General features: G+C 45.8%; 1 long non-coding RNA gene across 1 annotated transcript in view; it reads right to left on the reverse strand.

Moving 5' to 3' along the window:
- LOC138521667 (uncharacterized) overlaps nucleotides 1–21,440 on the reverse strand; it is a 105,133-nt gene that overhangs the window by 81,776 nt on the left and 1,917 nt on the right. The window contains exon 2 of the long non-coding RNA XR_011283093.1: nucleotides 11,895–11,982. This is a non-coding gene — a long non-coding RNA (uncharacterized lncRNA). The remainder of the gene's footprint in view (nucleotides 1–11,894; nucleotides 11,983–21,440) is intronic.

Genomic DNA, 21,440 nt, shown 5'->3' on the forward strand with positions numbered 1-21,440 from the left:
ACGGTGGAGGACTGTACCCCATCCGCAGTGAAACTACAAGGCAGGAGAGCTTGGATTTTTCTGGGTGATATCAAACCCTACATCGGAGAAGGCCCCCTGCCTGCACCCCAATGAGAGGAGTCGACGAGCGACAGGGAAGAACCACAGCACGTGCAGACAAGATCAATGACGAGAAAGAAGGACGCATGACCAGCCAGACAAAGACAAAGAACTTTTTGCAAGTTGTGGCTTAAATTGGACACTCCTCTAAGCAGAAAAAGGGGATAAGGACATAAAAAACGGACACTCTGTGCATCCTAGTTGCAGGGTGAAGAAGAAAAATTGCACTTATAAGCCACAACATAGCCTGTGAACTTTGAACTTTGGACTAAGGCACACTTAAGCCTTGATGAGAAAAGAATTTGCCAAATTTTGACTTAGGACACTTACATTGGAAACAAATACAGTATCCCGACTCATTCCACACCGAGACCTTATTCGGAATCACTTATGGTGTCCCGCAGTAGCGACATCGCCAATGATGTGGTGCTAGTGCTAAGATCATACCCGTCATTGGTAGGGAGGCTCACCAATGTCACTGACTTTCTTCAAGATCCTGAAAATGAAAAGACGATAAGAAGACTGCTTCCTGTCATTGCCGAATAATTTCTCCTACTTCCTGAGTACAGTGAGAAAGAACCAAATGTCCCAAACACAGACGGAAATAAATGAGCTTATCAACACATTGTTCTTTCGCATAATCGAAGATTGTCCAACTCTTGTTGGAAGAACAACAGACACACTAGCGTTTCTTCGAGACCCAGCAAATACAGAACATTTAAGCCAACTTTTAAATAAAATCGTGATCTTGGTCGCACTCCACATGACCGGACAGTGCAGACATTGTTTACAATGAAGAGAAAGCATACAATCCTGAAAAACTCAGCAAGACAGGATGGATGTCCCTCTCACTAGAAGACAGCAGGTTAGCTCACAATGTGCTTTTTCGTTTAGTCACTGACTTTCCAGAGCTAGTGGGGGGACCAATCGATGTTGACGTTCTCACATTCATCAGAGATCCAGCTAATGTTGCACAGATGGGAATGCTCTTCCATGGAATCGTACTGAAAATAGAACTCTCTAACCATCAGCAGAACTATCTGAGGAGATTCTAAAAGCCTTCCGCCGAGGAACAGATCGAGGAAGCAGTGTCAAGGACTTCACTTATTGCATTTGTTGTTATTTTGTCCCTATTTCTTCATACTGATCAGCATACAATATGTCCTCGGGACTGAAGCAAATCCGAGGCATGGACTGGGAGCTTACTTACTTTGAACATGCACAGTGAAAGGACTTACTGAAGTGTTTTTTAATTTGATTTTTCCCACGGTCTAGTAAAGGTACTGTATCCTGAAATAAGAGACAATTCATCACCCGCAAGAGGGGGGACACTTGTGGAGCACCTAACACTCTTAAACATAGAACCCGAAAGACACTGTTGGTTAAAGGAATACGAAAAAATTTACATTTGGCGAATGATCGAGATGGGGATTCAGAGCAGCAATCTGGTTCTCCCACAGGAGGAGAGACAACCACGCTTCTCTGGAAGTAAATGCTGCCGCCTGACTTACAGGGGCATAATGTATTTGTGTATCATATTCATCATTGATTTACTGTCATTAACGATCAGATCAGAACTGCATTTTTTATTGGTGCATAAAGTGTTCCAATTCCAGTGCACCCACCTAATGACGCACATATGAAACCCACAAAAGCACCCAGGCCTTACATATTCATTCCACTCCCTAGAAGATGTGATGGAGGAATAAATGAACTTGAAATGGATGTGATTAGCAATGACACACACACAATTGTGGTAACAACCAAAAAGAAAAGCCGGAGAAAGGGTCAGCAAAGAATGAATGAAGAAAGGTTACTGACAACCACACGGATGCAAACACTGAACACACACGAAACAGGCCTAGTGTCAATGACTGCAGAACCACAAGCCAGCAAGACTGCTTGCCATAAGAAACTCCACAACAGACATTGTGGAAAGACAAGAGGAATTGGAGAAGAAACCAACAGTAATTATAATGATAAACACCCCTGAGACAACACTGATGGAGACAAAGACAAATTCAAGGAAGATCTCACAAGCACAACTAATAGTAGACTCAGTATGGCCATTCATAGCCAAAGCAAGGCAAATACAAGAGGAACTGAAGAATAAAACTGCAGAGACTGTATTACCAAGCATATATGTTCCAACACAAGGGACAAGTACCAGTTCTACAATACAACCATACACCAGACCAGTGTCAGGGTGGTTGGTATGGGCATTTGTAACCAGCAAGAAAAAGATGTATGAAGAGAAGGAAAGAGCTGCCAGACTCTTACCCACTCAAATGGCACAGATGAGGAAGCCTGCACCATGGACCGGGATACCTGAGAATCCTCCAGCAAGAAAGAGCCATATAGATGCATTTAGGGATGTAGTTATAGCCAATTACAGGAAAACACTAAGAATCAAGAGAAGCATGCATGGAGATGACAATGAACTAAATGACTACCTGGACAGCACAAAACATCTGGGAAACAACATTTGGTACCAGCATATGAAAGAGGTTGGAAGGCGGAATTCAGAAGGAGAATGCTTTGTTTGTCCACTCCTACCATACAGCATGGGGAAATCCAAGATCTTTGTAGATGTAGAAATCGATGTCCAGACAGCACACTGTCTGTCACACGTAGCAATGTGCAAGACCAGAGGCCAGTTCATGGGTAGTGATGCCTCATTGAAATGGGCAACTGAAGCAACTGATTCAAATGAAGACAACTATGTCCAGGACATAAAGACAAGAAACAATGGAAAGACGAAACACATTGTGATCAGATATGAGAAGCCTGGAGTTAATGGAGCAGAAATAAGAAGAGAAGCGAACCAGAAGCTAAATGTATAAGGAAAAACTCCAGAAGAAGCTCAGAGATGGAAGAATCGAGGCTAAATGCAAATTTGGGGAACAATACTTTCACCAGACGGATGGGAGAAAGGAGTAGTGATATGCCGAGCATGGATGGTCTTCGGTCACTACTAGCCCACCATCAACATAGTGCGAAACGTATGCAAGCCATTGTGGCCGAAACTTGCAAAACTATTTGCATGGGTCGAAGACAGAGGAGGACCCTTGCAGATAGTGCCACTAGAAAGCCCAACATTCTGCTTCAGAAACAATGGCACTAGGAAGATGGCAGAGAATCAGAACTGTGGACGAGTTTTTGATGCTCCAGGAATGGTACATGGAACTGCTGTAATTATGGATCATTACTGGGCGTGTGGATCCAAAGCATACATCAGACTGCCAAGAGACTGGGGAGGTATATTCACAATAGTGAACGTCCACATTCCAGCATTAGTGATCCTGAAAAGTGACCTGAATATTGACAGTTTCCTGAAAGCAGATGCTCACATGAGGAAGAAGAGATCTGTGGAACTGATAACTCGGATGAAGAGAGAGAATTACTTCTCTGCTAAATCAGAAGAAGCCTTTCATGCAATCCCATATGAACACAGGTTATTCAGCCTCACCTCATCAGTGTTTACAATGATTTTTATGCCAAGAATCCAAATTGGAGTAAATACTAAATGGTTGCAGATAAGCAGATGGGAGTTACTGCAGACCATCAATATGACCATAAAAGGATTCTTATTTTTTTTTGTTGTTTTAAATGTTTGATTTACATTCAAACCTTTCATTCTTTTTATTATCTTCCCTTTATTACTCAGGTTACATAGCTTTCCTCGTTTTTGTTGAATCTTTCTTCGGATTCTTATTTTCCTTCATCCTAGCAGTGCGGTATCCTTGTTTGTCTATTGTTCGTAATGTTGTTCCAGAAAGATATAAGAGCAAACACTAATTTTCTTTCATTTCCAGCAATCAAAATCGCCCAGCGATCTTCAGGTGTAAGGGTTGTTTGGGTTTTCATGAACCATTCTCTGGATTGCTGTCTTTTTTCATTCAGTGCCGGGCATATCATGATTATGTGATGTAGACTTTCTGTCATTGTTAAGTTCTTGCCAAATTGGCAGTATTTTTTGCTTTCAGGGATTTGTTTCCTGGCTGCCATTATTTCTCGAGTCAGAAGGATGTTTAGCCGTAGTCTCATGAATGTGTCTCTTATTTTGGAGGACGGAAAGATTTGCAAGTACGATGGTAGTTGGTTAATTCTTCTATTGTCAAATGCACTGTATATGCCATGCCGGTACTTAGCTTTTGTTTGGTTGGTCTTCAGCCAGTCGTCCTCTCTTAGTTTGATTTTCGCCTTTTGTGGTCTTTCTAGTAACATTTCCATTGATATCTCTTGTTCTTCTCTTTCTGCTTCTGTCGATGTTTTCCATATTTCTAGGGCATGTTTTGCATTGTCAATTTTCTCAGTTCTGAATATTTCAAGAGGTGGGGTATTGGATTTGGTCATGATTTCCGGTATAAATCGAGCTGTTTCCATAGGATGATGAATTCAAGCGATTGGAGTGCAAGTTCAGCTCAGATGCGTGTGGTAGGCAATGACATTGGCAGGTTTAACACTTTCTTCCAGAAGCGCCCTTCCAATTTGTCCCAGATGTTGCTATTGATGTTTATCATGGATTCTGCTCCATATGCTAGGATAGCCGTAACTTTTTGTTTATAAAAAGTAACTACTGGGGTCAGGGAGAATTAGTTTCACCTGTCGTGCTAAGGACAGTGTTTTTTCTTTGAGATGTAGAACCCATTCTTCTTTTGTTGGCGATTGGGAGATCCATATTCCCAGATATTTTATGGTCTTTACTGGTTCCATTCTGTCTTTTCCAATACAAAAGGAGGGAAGCTGTCGATTGTTCTTGGTTTCTTTATTTAATGACATGATTTTGGTTTTCTGCGTATTTATTTTCAGCTGGTTCTTTGCAATGTATTCTTCTAGTTTTTCTAGTGCAATCTGTAGTCCTCTAGGTGTTTTTGTCAGTAGCACTATACCGTCAGCGTACATGATACAGGGTATCGCTGTGTTATTTATTTTTGGAGGGTTTATTTGAGGTGTGTATATGTTTGTTTCAAGGTCTGCCATATACAGATGGAATAAAGTAGCTGCCAATGGGCATCCTTGTTTCAGGCCATTCCATGTTCTAATTTGTTCCGTGAGTGAGCCGTCACTCGATAGTATGACTCTTATGCTGGTGTCGTCGTACAGGAGTTTGATCGGTTCGATAATGTCATTTGGACACTTCCATGCCTTCAATTTTTCCCATAGGTCATCTCTGCTCACGAAATCGAAGGCCAGCCGTAAATCTACAAAGGCAGCATAGATCTGCGTTTTTGTTCTTATGGCTTCATGTTTCAGTATGTTTAGTAGAAAGAGATTAATATTTGCACCTATTGTTTTAATGAATCCTGTTTGTCTTGTTGCATATTTCTTTTCAGTCTTTGCCCACCTGTCCAATTTTCCTAGTAGGAGTTTTGCAAAAATCTTCCCCAAGGGATCAAGTAAGGCTAAAGGTCGGTAGTTTTGCGGTTCTTTGTGGATCCATGCTTGAATATGGGTATTATTGTAGCTTGCTTCCATGTATTTGGGATCGTTTTTGTATTCTGGATCATCTTGAAGATGCTCTCGCAAATCACTTCCCAGACTTTAGGATTCTGCTTGATTACCATATTTGGGCTCTGAAAATATTTAGAGTACTTATTGCCTTTTGTAGGTCTTCAGGGTCCCATTCCCATTGCCCTGCTGTGTTTTTTGTTTTGTGGCTTATTTCTTTCGATGAATTCTTGTTTCCGTAAATCTCTGTAAAATATTCCGTCCATTTTGCTTCCGGTACATCAGTAATCATTTTGTTTTGTGAATGTGTTTGATCATGTAGTAACGCCCATAGCTGTCTTGTGTTTCTGTTTTTTAATGTCTGTAGTATCTTCTCTGCGTTATCTTGCATTATTAGGGCTCTGTTGTTCTTTATCCAATTTCTGTATTCTTGCTTTGCCTTTTTGATTTTCTTGCATTTCTCGGGTAGATTCAATGCGATTAAGGAAGAGTTAAGAGCCATCCGACCGATGACTCTCCAGAACAGATATGTCCTTGACATGATCACAGCTATGGATGGAGGAGTTTGTGCAAAAATCGGAGAATCATGTTGCACATTTATACCATCTCACAATGAGGAGAATGGAACCCTAACAGAAGCCATAAGTATGCTGACAAACCTGCTGAACCAGATGATCAATGAAACTGATGAAGTTGATGATGACAGCTGGTTTGAATCACTATTCTCGTGGGTCCCGCAATGGATGGCAGATGCATTCAAGTTCTTGGGAGCCCTGCTAGTGATGATATTGCTAGGATTTTGCGTTATCAAGATAATAATCTCTCAGTGCCAGAAGACTGCGAAGAAAGCCATAGGGATGAAGATCATGATTGATGTCAAGCCAGGATGGAAGCCCAAGGACCTGACTGATGAAGAAATAAGAGACTTTGTGAAGACCAGTATTCACGCACCAGAAGGAACAAAGTTTCTCTACCCCAGGAAGCACAGAAATTATGTCGGAAGATGGGTTTATTGTAGCACAAATGGACAATGCCAACTAATGACATGGAATAAAGACGAACATGTAAGAACAGCAGGAAGCCTGAAAGGAGTAATAAAAATATGGACTCCAAAGAGACACTTCTTCAAACCATCATGTATAGACCCAGAAGATGAAGAAGGAATGAACCCAGGTGATGGAGTGAAGATAAATACAGAAGAATCGAGTAAGTTGAATCCAAAGACGGAGATGAAAGTGGTCGATGAATCGCCCAGAGGGGGGAGTGTAGAGGAGTTCCCAAGTAAAGCCTGCACTCCAGTCGCCCATTTTGAAGTACCAGGAATGTTCCCACCAAAATATGTGACGTATGATGAGCAGATAAATCATCCGAGAGCCGCAGTAGAGCTCTGCCCAGTACCTATCAGAAGAGCAACACCTATTGAAGTACCGATACCAATAAAACCATGGACAGAACGGTATCCATTAAGGAAACCTTACCAGCAAATGAGACGAAATGAAGATTGCCTGAGTACAGTCCCGGAAGAAACTAAAAAGGTCTTAATGGAAGACGAATGGTGACGTCACAAGGACCCGGACTGATGTACAAATAGAAGAAATGACAACCCGAGAATGACACACAGAGACGAAACTTCATGAATAAGGATATTGTGAACCTAAAAGGGGAGAACGATATTGAAATACAAAGAAGCTTAAGCTGTAAACAGAATGAAGATATACAACCAGCTAACGCCTGTACATATACTTGGAACTGCAAGAAAGCTAAGAAAACAGTACGGCTAGCAATGCTAAGTAGAAGAATAGTGCAGCAAGCACCATTATACATAATCTACCTCAAAACGAAGCACAGTATTATAAGTGTCATTCCACTTTTCAAACAAAGCAGAATCAACCCAGGTTACTAAAGGCCGAATGAGCAGAGATTCATATTCTAGCAAAACGAGAAGAGACGGCTGAATCGAAACTCAGCAGATGCAACTCATGCCAGGAGAGCCAAGGTCATACCAATAGAAGGAATGAACAGTAGCTACATATAATTGAAACTTAAGAACAGAATATCCTGTCTCTGAAAGGTCGAGATAAGGAGGCCTAGGAAGGTGGCAAGCTAAATAAGAATCAAATGCACAAATTGAGAGAAACTAGACAAATTCACGGTGTGGGAAGCATGTGACCAGCAGAACGAGGGGCAGAATGGGTTCGTACCTACGCTTGGCATCTGCCCAGGCAGAGATATCAGAACTTTTCCAGACAGAAGATGCAGTTTCGAGGCCAACCACAGTAAAATAATTGACACATAGTTGCTGAAGCGATGATTGATTGGAACCTTAATTGGAGATAGGCCGGGTAGCTGCGGAGCACCCTGCACATGGCTGACCGTTCTGCGTGCTGCTAAGCAAAGTGGAAATGTATGCATGGAGTTAGTGCCAACCCAATCACAATGGACCAAATAATCTAGGGTCCTATAGTTAGTAGAACCAATGGGACGTTGTACTTTTAGTGACGTCTACAGTAGTCATTTTGAAGGAAGGGCTTAGACACCCACCTGACAGTGTTTACCAAATCCCCTCACTCCATTACCATATACAGATATAGTACCTATATTAAAGTTACCTTTTCCTAACCAATAGAATTGCATGTTAGCTTTGAGTGTTACACATCAATTATTACGAGTTTTGAGTATAAATGTTCCAACTTGTACGAAGTTCGTTGGAGTTGAAGCGAGAAGGACGATCGCATCACTGCTGATTTCCATGTCTCCCCGTTTTTGTTCTTGTCATTAAACAGACTCCCTTTGCCAAACCACTGAGTTGTCCTTATTGATTGGTGTTGGAGTAATAAATCTGCACCCACATCCATCTCAAGGGTGCAGCTATCTCATCTTAAAGATCAATGGCCGGCCGGGGTCTCCGGAGTACACCATGTTATTGCAGGCCTCCCTGAGATTGCAAGAAGGCTGGGGGTGGCGGTGCACATTGCATCTTGTTCGCGGTGGGTTGGCGTCCCTCTCCTCGTCTCCAATAATGTTGTGGCCTGATGAATCACGCTAGGCCGTGGTGAGTTTAATGTCTTTATTGACCTCAAAAGGAACTTTTTATGCTGACTACAGTTGCAATCATAATAAGAGTTCTCATCTAAGCATTAGACTGTACACTATACACAGAGTCTGAGTTATTATAAATGTCCTCTCAGGAAGAGTGCCGTGGTGCTGGTGCTTCTCGCACAGTGCACGCTCTGAATGGAGTGGCGTGTGGAACCACGTGCGCACATTTCTCTTGGATCTTGTGATAGCCGGGTGACCCGACATCTCATGAGACCTGGTCCCCACACCCCATGACTGACACCTTCAGCAAACCCTGGCCTTTCATCCAACAGCACTTTTGTGGAAGTGAAAGGCAGGCCAAAATGGGGACAGCTGTGTGGGAGACCCCAGAAAGAGCCACAGTTTTGGGTCAGGGTATTAACAGACCCCAGTGAGGTGTGCTTTGTGTATGCAGACTGCCCCCCCCCCCCCCAAATCTGGCAATAACAGGCAGGCTACCCAAGAAAGTGAGCACATAAAAGAAGGCACCATCGTCTTGACAGTAAACACATTTATCACAGACAGGGAAGAAGGCTTGTTGTCAGCAGAGTAGGTTAGGCACACTAGACATGGATGATTGTCTGCACTGGCCTGTGGTACAAGGAGGGGGCATTGAAGAGAGGAATACTGGCTAGGCCAGTGGTCTTCAAACCTTTTGACCCCAAGCCCCCCCTAAGAAACATTTCTCCGGCCCAGTCCCCCCTATACACATAGGCTCCAAAATTGTGCTTGGTTGCAAACGGTTATCGCGTGCTGGAGTAGAATGGTGCCCCTAATGCAGGAGTGGGTGCCAAACACCAAATTGCTTCAAAATCATTGCTTGCATGTGATTCAAATCAGATTAGAGGACAAATATTTGTTAACAAAGCATTCAGATTATTTTGCTATAATACAGAGAGAAAAATAGTGTTGGATATTTATTTCACACAAACAAAAACAGCCAATATTGCTGTCCTGCAGTAATATTTGCCATGGAAATGCTTTAACAATTTGTTTCTCAAGTACAAGAACTTACTGTCAATGCTGTCACTTGCAAGTTGGACAGTGGCACACTGGAGAACTAGTGTGAAGGATGGGCCTGCCTTTCACCAGTCAGCATGTCAATAATAAATAATAAATAATAAAAATTCTATTTTTGCAATAGCCAACCGCAGGTTTTCTTCCACCTTCAGCTTTGACCGATATTTTCTCTTTAGTGCTGCAAGTGCTGAGAAAACAATCTCGCATAGGTATGAGGTGCTGAAAGGTAAAAGTACATTGACTGCACATTTCGATAAAGTTGGAAACTCTGCAGACACATGTTGCCAAAATCCACTCAAAGACAATTTTCTGAATTGGCTCTCTAGTAGGCGGTCACTTTGGAGCTCCATTAGTTCCTCCTGGAGTTGTATTGGGAGATGGGCTCCTGCGTCTGCTAGGAAAGGCTGAACCACCCAGTCATTCAGGTTGCAATTGTCCTCTGCAAAGTACTTTTCGAGACTGGTTCTGAGGGCATTTAAATGGTTTCCAATTAGTTCAGAAACACATGAAAGATCACACTCCGTCTCCTCAAGAGCATCTTCTAACAATGGAAACAGATCGGTAATGCCAATATCAACCCTCCTCCTCCAAAGCTCCAGATTCTTCTTGAATGCCGATATTTTTGCATTCATGCCAAATGATGTGGATTCTGTGCCTTGCAGGGAGAGGTTTAGAAAATGTTGCTTTTCGAAGATGTCGCCAATGTAAGCCAACAGTACAAGCCAGTGTGAATCACACAGAGGCTCTGCTTTCGTCTGGTCTAAATCCAGGAGAAAGTGTCTCACTTAGTTTCTCAGTTAATAAATGCGATTTAAAACCTTTTCCCTGGATAGCCACCTGACCTCTGTGTGAAACAGCAAAGCATCATGGTCAGCTCCCATTTCTGCACATAATGGGGCAAACAGACGGGCTCTTGTGGGGTGCATCTTAATAAAATGTACAATCTTTACAACAGAAGTCAAAGCCTGTGTGAGTTCATGCCCCATATTGTACGCAGCCAAAGCTTCCCGGTGTATCATGCAGTGTGTCCACACAATATGTAGAGCTACTTCCAACACTTTTGCTTTTAACCCAGCTCTAGCACCACACATTGAAGGAGCACCATCCGTGCAAATACCAACACACGCCTCCCACTTTAGGGAGTTGGAACTTAGGAAGTTGTTTAAAATTTCAAAGAGTTCTGGAGCAGTTGCTCTGCCCTTAATTGGCTTACAAAATAAGAAATCCTCCAACATCTCTTTTCAATGGCAGTACCTCACATAGGTAATCAAGGGAGCTTCTTTTGATAGTGGCCTCATCCAACTGTAGGGCGAACTGGCTGCGTTTCAAGCGTGATATCAATTCTGTACTGATATCAGAGGACAGGTCAGCAATGCAGCGGCAAATTGTTGTGTCTGACATAGGAATGCTTTTGCATTTCTCTGCTGCACTTTCACCAAGCATAACCCGGTTGACAGCGAGAATTGTTGGGAGAATCACTTTCTCAGCATCTATAAAAGGCTTTTTGTTTTTGCCGAGAAAGTACGAAATGTGGTAAGATGCTTTCAAAGCATTTGCAGGTAGAGGGGCCACATTTTTAAGTCTCTTTTTGCTTTTTTATGCCTTGCAACTGCCGTACAAATAAATCCCTGGTCTTTTTTGCTAAATCAGCATGTTTGGTTTCCAAATGCCGCCTTAATTTTTTTGGCTTCCCACTGTCATTTGCTAATGTAGCGCCACAAATCACACACTGCGGCTTCACTTCCCCTGCAACTGCGATACATGTGAACCCAAAGTCCAAATAAGAGTCATCATATTTCTGTGTTATTGCATTTCTTTCGTCTGTTCCTACCTCTCCTTCTGCTTTACATTTGAGACCCCTACCATCTTTGGCCACTAGGAAACAATCCATCTAGAAAAGGCGTCCGAATCTGTCGAAACATTGCAAACAGTTTTCAAAAATTAAAAATGCATCCCAAAAAAGCGTAAAAATGTCAAAGAAGCAAAGAGTAAAAATGACCCATGTGAAAACGTTGGGGTTGGTGGGAAACACCCCACCCAAAAATGGGTCAGAAACACTAGTGTTGGATTAAAATACATTGGTACAAGACTCAGAAGACTTCCTATTCAGATCATGCAGTCCTAGCTCGAATTTCTTTTTGAAGTGTGGTCCCGGAATAGGTTGCAGGCGCAACCTTGCACAGGGTAGATACAAACATTCAGCATATGCACTCATCCAATGGCACATAGGGAAAATAACACCTGACCTGCGTAAATGGGGCAAATGCTTCACTGGATTTTTCTTGCTGGGGCACAGGTGGTTCAGTTGATAGATTGACACTTAGTGCAATGCTGCTGCAACGAAAACAGAACAGTTAGACAAGGATACATGGGTCTACCCGAGACTTCAAAATTATGATTAGATGAGCAGGAGCTAAAACCAGCTCTTGGGTGAAAGGCATCAAAGAAAGGCACAGCCCCAGAAATAGGTTTGAAATCCCCGATTCGCACCCCAGCCCCTCATGGCACCAACACCCCTGTCCCCAATACGCCCTTCCCACCTACTCTGAAATGGCACTGACACCTACCAGGGAAATACGACGATTGGATGAAGGGCTGGAAAGTCCCGTCAAAGTACATGAAGGCGAAGGTCTACTGGTGCACGTTCTGCAGCAGCAGGGTGGAGGAGTCTGGGGGGTGTCGAAGGTGTTAGAGCAGATGTGGGGAGGCATCACTGTTAAAAGCAGGCATTGAACATGCTGAGCACACTACAGAAAATAAGTCATTTCCAAGCTCGAAGGTGGTGCTTAAACTTACATTCACTAGTTTGCCTTGAAGCGTGAATCTTTTTTTGTCAGACTACCACACAAACCTAGCATAACCTCTCCGGCTGACGACTCAGAACAGCGCTGTCCAGAAATAGCCCTAATGTGGGACATTGCTAACAGCAGTGATAAACTAAAAAGATCCTTGAGCATTTTTGAAAGTAGTGTCCTCTGGGACAGCTAAAACCCATACACCTTTAGAAGTACCTATTGCCCAAGCTGTGTGGAAAACATGCTTCAGCAGTCTGTGGAGGTAATTCCGAGCTTGGTGCTAAGGGAACAACGATGCCGGTAAAGGAATACCGGCATCGATTACTGCTACGGGCTATTCTGACCAGCCCGACCGCTATTAGCGGCATCGTAAAGTACGATGCTGTAAATATCGGTCTGGGCGCGGGCACGCGACCCACCATGCCGGCAACAGGGGCATGCCGTAAACTGGAGTAGATCACCAGTGAAGCGGACATGCAAATAACGGCTTCATGAAGGTGGAAATAGTGCTTACCGGCATGCCATAAATACCGGCATCGCCGACCTACCGTAAAATGCCCTGAGCAGTGTTCACAACTGCCACAGGTTCACACAATCAGCACAGGTGGAGGCAATGGAGTCTGGCCCAGTACAAAAGGAGCACACCCACACCCCCTCCCACACGAAGATGATTCCAATAGTAGTAGCATTACTGGAGCTGGAGGACATGCTTGCATTGCCACAACATCAACAACAACAACAGCCACCACCACAGAGGAGAAGGAGGGTGAGACAGGGCCAGCATGCCCAACCAGTGCAGCCACTGCTACCACGCTGGCAGCCCCCAATCCCTCGCATCAGAGCAAGTCCATTCAACCTAACCCCTGAGCAGATCCACACCCAGTACCATCTGGACGGGGACACTATCACCACCATAGTGGAGCTGATACACAACGACATAGTGAGCCTCATTGAAATACGCACTGCCATCCCCCCTCTACTGAAGGTAGTGTCTGTGCTCCACTTCCTTGCCACAGGCACCTGCCAGCACACAGTGGGGCACATGCGTGGCATATCACAAGCCTTATTTTCCTGGATACTGAACCAAGTGCTGGATGCCCTCCTCAAGCACACAAGGGACTACATACCCCTACCACAGACTCCCCAGGAGATATTTGATACAAAAGTTGGCTTCCATGCACTGGCAGGCATGTGGAGTTGTTGGTCCTGCATGCCATGGAGGCAGTGTACTGCAACCGCAAGCAATACCACTCCATCAATGTGCAGATGGTATGCGACGCCAGCAAGATCATCACACATTGTTGTGTCCGATATCCCGGATCAACTCATGACTCTATGGTCCTGCCGAACTTCACGCTACCACGCTTCATGGAGCGACATGCTGGACGATGTGCCTGGCTGCTTGGTAAGTTGCATGACCGGCACATGGCATTGAAATGGGGGGAGAGATGCTCACACCACCCTGGTGTCATTTGTGTGGTGACTGCATGATGTGCACATCACCGAACACTGTGCCCCAAAGCATCACAAACAGTATATGAGACCCAAATCCCATAGGAATGAAGTAAGGTTGACACCTATCACTACATGACTAACAGGAAACCACCCCACATCCCACAACACGTGCACCACTCATCAGCGGCCCTCACCCTCCGTAACGCCATCCTGCACCATGCAGTGCATATGCACTATGTGACTGTCTCCAGCATATCACCACACAGGACAAGCATCCCTGTGAGTGCATCAAACAGAACCTACTAGGGAATCCACTGTCTGGCACAGGGCCGGCACACCCACAGGAGTGCTGCATGTCACCTTGGGAATGATCAGCGCTGATTGCCCAATGTTGCACAGACTACTGCCAACGCTCCCTCTAAGTAAATCTCACAGAACACAACACCTCACTAATTTGACACTAACACAGCTGTATGCGTACACGATGCATGTGCAACAAGACGGCAGTGCACGCCATGTATCTTCTTGAAGATGCAACCCACACCATCAGTCCATGGCACAGTACACATTGAAGGACTGAAAAAGGCATCAATACATCCAGGGAGATGTGCATGTGGCCAACTTAAACCTGCAGGCATGTGTGACTAGTACAGCTGTCCATCATGATTCGCCTGACATATAACTTCAATTGCCTCTCATGCAGGTGATAGTGGCTATCCCTTGAAGCCGTGGCTCCTCACCCCTATCCGAAACCCACAGAACAGGCACGAGGAGGACTACAATCGTTCCCATACCCGTACCCATGTGGTCATCGAGCAGACCTCTGGCCTGTTGAAGGTACGATTTCGCTGCCTCAGCCGGTCGGCTGGGGCACTCCTCTACAGGCATGAGAAGTTGGCCAAGATCATCATGGCATGTGTCATGCTGCACAAAATGTGTATCCGCCGGAACGTGCCCCTGCTCCTTGACATTGAATTGCTACCACCTGGTGATAATGAAGGGGATGAAGAAGAAGTGGCTGGACATGATCACGGTGTCGATGCACAAGAGGGACGTGCTGTGCGCCAGTCTGTGATTGCACAATATATCTGACACACGTGGCAGCAGAGGGTGACATGAAAGTTGGACAGAGGGCACTGGGTGTGGGGGTACATGTACACTATGCACAAATTAATAAATGACACATGCGCAATGATGAATGTCCACTCAGGTCTTGTTTGTCACACAACCAGTGTATTAAATGTAACAATGTAAACGTAAGTGCAAATTCCCTCCACCAACCTCACCCCCTTCCCCTCCCCCACAATGCCCCCACGCACCCTCACCCCCCTCCGCCTCCCCCCACAACTCCCCCACACACCCTCACCCCCCTCCACCTCCCCCCACAACCCCCCCACACAAGTTCCATTGAGTCTCCAAAGCCTACATGAGGCTGCCCTGGCGATTAATTGGCACTGCATGGACTAGGGGACGGTATGTCTTGCTGGCGCAGGGTACGTGCCGACCTGCGGAGCGGGCTTGTTTGTGTAGGACTGGAGGAAGACAGTGTGGCCGCCTGCTGTGATAGTGTAGCGGGATGCCCTGCCTCCATGGCATCCGCTATGTGGCCTAACACCTGCCGGAGGGCCGAGACTTCCTCGCAGAGGCGGCTGATGTTGTCAGCAAATGATCTGGCCAAGGAGGCAGTGTTGTCCGTGATGGACCTGCCTAGAGCGGCTAAGTCCTGACGCCACTCCTCTCTGGCCAGTCTGTTGTCCTGGACAAACTCCTGCACAAGGGCAGTAAGAAGGTCAGACTGCTGCGTCCCAGCGGGTGCACCTTTGGAGGTAGTCGTCCCCTGGCTGTCCTGCCCAGCCTGATCAGCCTCCCTAGTGGTGTAAATTGGACTGAGGTGACCCTCCGTCTGCTCATGACCAGACTGCTCTGGGGTGGTGGCGTGCTCTGTATCGAGCGACGATACTTGGGGGGGATGCCAGTGGAGTTGGGATATGGACCACTTCCGAGACGTCATCCTCCATGGGCACCCAGATGTCTTCCGGTGTGTCCTCCACAGCCAGTGGTGCCGTGGCTGCCACCTCCCCTGCCAAACTCAACTCCTCGGATTGTGGTGCCTCGCATGTATCATCAGGATGGCCAATGGGTGGAGGTGGTGGTGGTGCTTTGCCCTCTACGGGCCTTGGTGGCACCGGTGCAATGGCTACTTGGGGTGGCTTGGCTGTTGGTACACGGCGCCCTTGGATTATCACCTCGAAGTTGAAGGCCGGTCGCTGTCATCCCGGGACCCTTTCCGGGGTGTGGCCTGTGCAGGGGTTGCATCCTGGCCATCGCTGTCATGGTCAGTGCCTGTGGGGGTCGAAGAGAGGGACGGCATAAGTGATGTTTTGATAGGCATCATAGATTCATTAGGACAATTGCTCACCCACACAATTGGGGGTAATAGCCATTTGTTTTTGGATGAGCACATTGTTTGATACATGGTTGGTTTATGCAGGCATACGTCAGCGTCATTCATGTTGCCCAAGAGCAGTGCTATCTGACATGCATAGTATTTTGGCCATTCACGCTGTGTGACTCATGGCATTTACATCTTTGTGTGGTATGTGTCACGTACGATATTGCCTTGCACCAGGCATCTGCATGTGTCTGTAATGCGTCAGTCTACTTTGCTTGGAGTGTGTGTGTGTGTGTGGGGGACCATGGCTTGACTCTTTGCACTGACATTTTGGTTGACTTTCATCAGATTTGCCATTGCAATTTTTACTTTGGACACTCACCTCCATCGCCTGATGTTGTGGCGCCACACTCCATCTCGCCGACACCTTCGATGCCTTCCATCCCTACCATGCTGGCGCAGATGTCCTCCCATGGGGTGAGTTTGAGCGGGGAACTGGGACCTCCTCCTGTTCCCATGGCCTGGCTGCGGTTCACTGAGAGGATGTTTCTCACCCTTAATCGCAGGTCATCCCAGCGCTTGCGGCAGTCTTTATTCATGCGTGGGGTGTTCCCCACAGCACTGACCTTCTGGGCAACAAGTGCCCAGGTCTCTTTCTTCTTTAGTACAGCCTACCTCTTCATTTTGCTTGAGAACACTGTGGCAGCACACTACTGCAGTGCGTCTACCAGCATCTGCAGCTTATCCTCATTCTTTCCGCTGGCGGGCAGCTCCCTTCTTCAGGGCCTTGGGGATAGTGGTGTTGGAGGTGTATCTTTTCTGAAACCCAGCAGAGTCCCAGGGGTCCTGTGTGGTGAGGATGTCACAGGTTTCCCATTTTCTCACCTGTTTTCGCTGCTTGATGGACTCTTTAGGAGGAGTTTTCTTCCGTATGGTATGGGTCTTGTACAAACCCGCTCGGCCGTCTTCGGCTTCCAGTGTTCGTTCAGCTTCGATGTCTGGGATCAATAGGAAACTCCATGAAGTCCAGGATAAGGAGAAGGTGCACTCGGAGGTGGGTGCATGGAATCCGGGAAGAAGGCTGAATAAGAAGGAGAAAGGATAGTAGGGGAAAGCGAAGGATCCGGGAACCAGGAAACAACAGAGTTCCGCGAAGGCGATCTACGTAGCACACGTCTAGCCACAGCTAACAGTAGCGTTGAGACACGCGGGGCCGCGGGGGTGTGGCTAATTTATAGAACGTGCTGCATCGGATGTGAAGGCTGGTAAGCAGCATTCTGTGCTTATGGCCATGTTGGAAGTACAACAGAGTGTAAGCCCCGACGTGTCAAGAACCAGGAGGCCCAGATGGGGCGTGTCTGATGGTTCATGACAGCATGCCTCCTCCGAAAACCCGTCCCGCCAGGTTTGCCCGGGTTTATGAGATGGAACCTTCTGAGTAACCTGGGGGAATTTAAGTTTGAGATAGGATCCCACGTGCGTTCACTGGGAGGGTATCCTTTCCATTCCACTAAGTACTGGAGCTGACCACGTTTAAATCTGGAGTCACATATTCTGGAGACTTCATATTCCAGTTGGTCATTGACAAGTACAGGATTGGGTCTGAGGTTAGTCCGAGAGGTCTGGATGCATGGTTTCAGTAGAGATGTATGAAAAATTGGGTGAATTTTCTTCCAGGAGTCTGTTAATTTGAGCCGAAAGGCCACTGGGTTAATGATTTCTTTTATGGTGAAAGGCCCATAATACCGGGGGCCAGTTTATTTGACCGTAGATGTCGGGGTAGGAGTTTCGAGGATAGCCATACTTTATCTCCTAGTGCGTAGGAGGGCCCTGGTCTTCTCTTGGAATCGCATAATGCTTGGTATGAGTCTGTGTCCTTTCTAATTGTTCTTTTGCTTCTCTTTGAATATTGATGAGTGTTTCAATCCAGGAATCGACTGTAGGAACAGGTGTAGGGTGTGGAAGGGTGGAAGGTAGCACTGAGGGATGAAATCCTTGACTGCAGAAAAAAGGGCTAGTCTTGACAGCCGAGTGATCCGAATTGTTATAGGAGAATTCTGCCAGAGGTATCAGAAGCGACCAATCATCCTGGACTTTGGTAGTGAAACAACAAAGATATTGTTCCAGGGTTTGATTCACATGTTCGGTAGCCCCATTAGTCTGTGGATGATACCCTGAAGAGAGGGCACGTTGTATTCCTAGTATTCGGCAAAGGTGTTTCCAAAATTGTGATATGTATTGCGGTCCTCTGTCTGATATGATCTTGGAAGGGAGTCCATGGAGTCTAAATATGTGTTCCAAGAAAATTCCAGCAAGTTCTGAGGAAGAAGGTAGCTTGTATAACGGTGTGAAATGAGCCATATGAGTGAATAAATCTATGGTGACCATTATGGTTGTATACCCCCTGGAAGGTGGTAGTTATACAATGAAGTCCGTAGCAATAATTTCCCAGGGCCTTGTTGGTAGTGCAGGCTGCAGTAGGAGGCACGCCGGTCTCTTGTTATCATGTTTGTTTTGACTGCAAACTGCACAGGCTTGAATGTACAGTCGTACGTCAGTCTTCATTCTTGGCCACCAAAATTGTCTTTGTATTAGATGAAGGGTGCTTGTGATGCCACGATGTCCGGAGTGAAGGGTATCGTGACAAAGGTTTATTATGCTTTGATGTAGTTTCTGTGTGGGGATGACTAAACCTTTATCCTTGAAAAGAAATCCATCCTTAGTTCTGAGATTCCATCGGTTCTTTCCTGAAAATTCTTTCCAAAGTTCAGAGGACTGTGTTTGTATCCTAACCTCGTCCAGGAGACTGATTGCTTGAGCTACGAATATCGTGTGTGGAAATATTTTAGGGAATGACCGGTCTTCCAGAGTTTTGTAGTCAGGACGTCGAGATAGGGCGTCAGCAATTATATTCTGTGTTCCAGGGACATGATGAATCTGAAACTGGTATTGGGCGAAGAAGAAGGCCCAACGGGCTTGACGGCTAGTCCTACATTCCAGGGCCTGTAATACTTGAAGATTTTGATGGTCCGTGCGAACCTGGACAGGATGTTTTGCTCCTAGAAGTAAATGACGCCAATCTGTGAAGGCTTGACGGATGGCTAGCAGTTCCTTTTCTAAAACAGAGTAATGGGTTTCACTGGGAGTTAATGTCCGTGAAAGATAAGCAATAGGATGTTCCAGCTTGTTGTCGAATTCCTGTTTTAGGACTGCTCCAATGGCATAGTTAGAGGCGTCTGTCTCCACTAGGAATGGCCGGTTGATATCAGGTTGAGCCAGGATGGGAGCTTGTGTAAACTCTGTTTTTAACCATTGGAAGGCCTCCTCTTACTGCTTCCAGGATATCTGAGATCAAGGGCAACGGATAGTGATCCTTAAGGGTGCACTGATTTAAGCCTCGATAATCAAGACAAGGTCTAAGCTCATTGGTGTCTTTCTTAGTAACAAAAAACAGTGAGGCTCCGGCTGGGGATTTGGATGGTCGTATCGTACCATTTTCAAGGTTAGTATCCAGATATTCACGGAGGGCCTTTTTCTCCAGTTTGGATAAAATGAACATCCTTCCAAAGAGAATCACAGCTGAAGGTTCGGTTTCAATAGCACAGTCTTCTGGTCTATGAGGAGGTAAGGGTTGAACAATAGCAGAAGAGAACACATCAGAGTATTCCTGGTAGACTTTAGGAACCCAGATGATGTTTGAAACTGTGAGTGGGCCTTGATGGTTTGCTGAAAGTCCTTCCAATGGTGTGGGAGCGTGGTCCAGGAGTAGGCAATGAGACATGCAATGCTCGGAACCCAGGAACAAGGAACCTGCTGCCCAATTAATGTATGGATTGTGTCTTTGTAGCCAGGGCATTCCCAAAACCATTGGGTAATGGGCGGACTTTATGATGTCAAACTTTATCTTCTCTCGGTGGTGGTTTATTGCGAGCTCAACTTCCTTGGTCTGAAGGGTTATGGGTCCTGAAGAAAGAGGTCTCCCATCAATTGTTTCTACAGGTTACATAATATTCCGGGATTCTAAAGGAATATGGTGTTTAAAGACCCATTCTTGATCTATGAATATTTCCATGGCCCCACAGTCCACCAACGCCAGAATGGGGTAGGTTTCCTTCTTGGATGGCGATAGAAAGGCCTGTAAAATGACCAGATTGTTCTGTCCAGGAGAGTTTAAGGATGGAATAGATGTGGAGCAAACATCTCTCTCCCGACACTGTGCTCCATCTAGGATCGGGAGCTGGCGTTTCCCGAACGCCGTGGGGGGGCTATAGAACACTCTCACTAAATGTTTGTCCGAGGCACAATACATGCATAAGCCGCTATGGATCCTTCGCAACCTTTCTTGGGGGGATATGGGTCCACAGAAGGCCCCTAGTTGCATAGTTTGGGTTCGTTACTAGGAACAGAAGCACATTCGGGTTTCAAGGAGGTCTCTATGGGGCTCTTCTGGAAGGGTAACTTGGTCTTCTTTTTCTCTGCCTTCATTTCCTGGATGCGGAGGTCAATCTGTAGAGCGAGATCCATAAGGGCTTGGTATGAACTTGGGCGTGCCACTCTGGCTAGTTCATCCTTGATGTCTTCATTTAGTCCTCTTCGAAAGAGAGTGAAGCAGGCTTTAGAGGACCAGTCCGCTTCTTTAGCCAATTGCTTGAATCGTGTTACATACGTGAGCATGTCCTGGGAGCCCTGCTGGAAATCGAGTAAACGTTCCTGAGCACTATAGACCTGTTCTGGGTGGTAAAACATGGTTTTAAGGGCTTGAATGAATCCGTCATAATCATCCAGGAGGGCATATCCAGCATTAACTAATGGTGTGGCCCAGGTTAATGCATTCTCGGAAAGGTGCGAAATAATAAAGCCCACCTTAGCCCTGGGAGTAGAGAAATAATAGGGCTCAAAAGTAAAGTGGACCAAACAGGAATCAAGGAATCCACAAAGGTTTTTTGCTGTCCCATCGTATTTTTCTACAATGCCGCCCAATAGTACACTTTCCTTCGTGGCAGAGTCGCGGGATAAGACTAATTGTTTTAACGCGGCATTCTCTGCCTTTAGGTTTTGTACTTCGGTCGTTAGCTCTTGCATGCCGCGCATAAGGTCTTGAATGGCCGCCTCCATGTCTGTATCGACTTCAGTTAGGTGGCGTCTCAATC

The sequence above is a fragment of the Ambystoma mexicanum genome, chromosome 13, assembly GCF_040938575.1.
Source record: "Ambystoma mexicanum isolate Mex_15411 chromosome 13, UKY_AmexF1_1, whole genome shotgun sequence".
Taxonomy (NCBI): Eukaryota; Metazoa; Chordata; class Amphibia; order Caudata; family Ambystomatidae; genus Ambystoma; species Ambystoma mexicanum.